This window comes from Trichinella spiralis, assembly GCF_000181795.1.
Source record: "Trichinella spiralis strain ISS 195 chromosome Unknown Scfld5, whole genome shotgun sequence".
In the NCBI taxonomy this organism is placed as follows: domain Eukaryota; kingdom Metazoa; phylum Nematoda; class Enoplea; order Trichinellida; family Trichinellidae; genus Trichinella; species Trichinella spiralis.
This window is the reverse complement of record NW_003526944.1, coordinates 4,476,080-4,479,556: the sequence shown is the minus strand read 5'-3', so window position 1 is coordinate 4,479,556 and position 3,477 is coordinate 4,476,080.

The window sequence follows — 3,477 nt, the reverse complement described above, 5'->3', positions numbered from 1 at the left end:
CAAATGATCAGAGTTCCATTTTTCAAGCTCACCTCTCTGTGGTGGATTCGGGTGCGTACCAGAGGGCTGCCGTCTTGCTCGGATCCCAGCAATGGGATCTCAAGCAAGGTTTTTTTTCAGCCCGACCGCCCCCGCGCCGCCCCCCGCCCTCCTGCCCGTTAACGGGGACTTCCCTCGGCGGAGTCTCCTAGTCCCGTGCTGGCCAGAGACCGGTTTCAAAGAGATGACCCTGTCCATTTGTGTGGTAATGGACGCTGTTTGAAATCTTGTGCAATGGGATTTCAACATCTATGTGAATTCGTAAGACGTATCTGTCCTAGAGGCAGTTATGCAAATTCGCAATTGACGTAGTGCTGAGACTCTGTTTCAGTGCCAATCTAGTGGTGATCGTTACTCCCCCAAGAGGAACGGTAAGCGTCGCTATGCGTTTGTGTTATTGTTACGCCGGCTCTGACACTTGGCCAATGATTGACATCAGATTTGCCGTCACACCTTTAACTAGTTCATTTGGCGTTGCACCTTTCATCAGTTTAGGCATAATACATTTGAAATTAATCTCCATCGAGAGTTTCCCCTTATAATCATGCTTAATAGTTTAAATTTGTTAACATTTTATACATTAATTCATTCATTTAGGAACTTAAATGATAAATAAAATATAATGCTCATTCATCTAATAATTAAGCAAATTCAGCTTTTGTTTACATTACACTGTTTTAATGTAGAAAAGTTTACCAGTTTTTCATTTACATTTCATCTTATAAAAGGTTTTAATTATTCATTAATTTTATAGTGGTAATAATAAATTTTTAGTATAAAGCAGTTTTTCACTTTAAAGAATGTAATGTCAAAGTAGATTTCTACTTTAAAACAGTGTAATGTAAACAGTTAAAAGGGATGTAATATGGTAAACATTAAATAGGCATAATTTTATTTATTAATTATTGGTGAATTAGCTATTGTTTGAACATAAATTTTTTACTTATAAAAATGTTAATCGGGGTCTCCTTTAATTAGGTAATGGGAAAAGTAAACTTGGCATGAATGAAATAAACAATTAGCTTAGACAAGGTGCAACGAGTTCAATCATTTTATAAATAGGAAGTAATCTTCTATAAATAGAATGTTATTAATCCGTAACATGTAGGAAAACAAAGTATTAAATATGAGATTAATTTTAATATGCTAATTAGAATGTATAAAATACAACGTACATGCAACACTGAGTATTTTAATTTCTAATTAGGTTAAATAACTTCACTCGTAACAACATATTTTAGCAGTGAGAGTTTTTTAATTAATGATTAACATACAATGTAAACACAAAAGTGGGTCATAAATTTTCTAATTAGGTATAATAACATCACTCGTAACTACATATTTCAGCAGGGTTTTTTAATAGTTAATTAGAGGGTTTTAATTGCAAGCAAAAAACAGCAACTTACAGTAGTCAGATTTATTCGAAAAGATAAGTAGGCATAATACAATAAATCAATAATGATGAGTTATAAATTATACGGTAAGTATGCAAACATGAGTTGGTTCTGCAGGACAGTACATTAATATTGAGTATCAGGTGTGACGGCAATTTGATGTGCATGAGGCGGCAAGGCTTTGTAGGCGTAACGGTTCACATCTGCCTAGCAACGCACGCCATCTGGTGCGGAAGCTACGTCTTCGGCGGATCAGAATGGCCATCTGGTCCGTCGAGGGTGGATCAGATGGATCCACCCAAGGTCATCTCGGCCAAAATCGTGAGGCCAGCACGTGGGCTAGGAGGCGATGATGCCTTGGGGGTCCCCGGGGCAGGAGGGCGGGGGGCGGCGCGGGGGCGGTCGGGCTGACCGAAAGGCAGGCCTCCACCGCAACCGAAAACTTTTTTTTAAAAAAAATTCACAAAAAAAAGCAACCTTCCCCCCCGCTGAATCGACGAAAACGCGAAATCTCCCCCACCCTCACGATTTTTTCATGGAAAGCGCAAATCTCCCCTCCCTTGTAGACAAGGAAAAATGCAAAATCTCCCCCACTCTGTTGGGCAGACAAAACGCACAATCTCCCCTCCCCTTGGAGCGGGGAAAAGCACTAAACTCCCCGCACATCTGAGGCAGGTGAAACAACTAAGTCTCACCCGCCTCTTCAGCGCGGAAAGCCTAGGCTTTCCCCGCTCCAGGGAAGAGGAGCGTGCGCTCTGCCTGCCCAAAGAGCAAGGAAGAGTTTGCACTCTCCCTTGTCTAAGGGAAGGGAGCTTCACGCTCCAGGATGGGGCCCATTTTTGGTCTCTCCATCCTCCACCTGCATTAAATATTTCAAGTCCCATTTCCGGCATGTTTGCCATTTCGCAGAACTCATTTATGCCAGACTTTATCTGTTTCTTTGTATTACATTGCACATTTATCTTTTTTTTGAAAAATAAACTTTTTCATTAATAAAGAATTGTTGTTGTTGTTGTTGCATTGTTCTTGATTTATATTAAAAGAAAAAAAATTTTTTTTCTTACTTTTAAATAGATTATTAATTTACTTGTGTTACGTGTATTATTTCATTTTCCCCCATTTTAACTGTTTTGTTTTTGTTCCTATAAACTAATTAATATTGCTGGCTGGCAACTAGTAATGGCAAACATGATTTTTCCCTTTTTAACTAATCCTACATGAGCATCATCGTTAAGAAATAACGCAGTATTGGTCTTTTGTTACGTCTGTGTATTGTGTCTTTGTAATGAAGAAGCTTTCAACACTCGACTTTGCCAAATCGTATCTATCTTCTCCAACGTTCCTATACTTACCTTACTTGACCAATGAACGGAATTGACCAACGAACGCAATGGACCAACAAACGATTCGATCCAACCTATCCATATCCGATCACCGATCTTGGCTTTCTCCAATTGTCCCTTTTCTTCTCCATGTGCATGATTTTTCCATAGTTTATTACGTGTTTACTTATTTGTATGCAATGCTTTTCATGTGTCAGAGGTTTTACAAAGTCAAATTCAAAATAAAAGAATCAGAAAAATATATTTGGAGAAATAAATTGGAAAAAACAAAATGTACAATATAAGAAGAAATAAGTGAAAATCAAAGAAATCAAAAGAAATAATAGGAGTAATTAAAAAATGAATGAAATGTATAAAATAAAGTAAGGGAAAATAAAGATTGAATGAATGTTTGAAGTTTAACAGTTTGAAAAATAAAAATAAAATAAAAGGAATTTGCTTTAGAAAGTGTTCAAAATAAAACCATGTAAGAAAAGATAAAAATTACAAAATGAACAAAAATCGAAAATTATTTCGACACATGAAAGCAGTTGCATACATAAATTTTGCTGCGTGAAAGACCAAGTACTGCATTAATTCAAAACTCAGCCATGTAGGTTGGTCGTTAACTTAATTACAACTATGGGATAACTTCGCCCTTTCGAAGTATCCCAATCCCAGACCTACAGAATTGGGGTCCCAGGAACTTTGTCTTCTCTTGC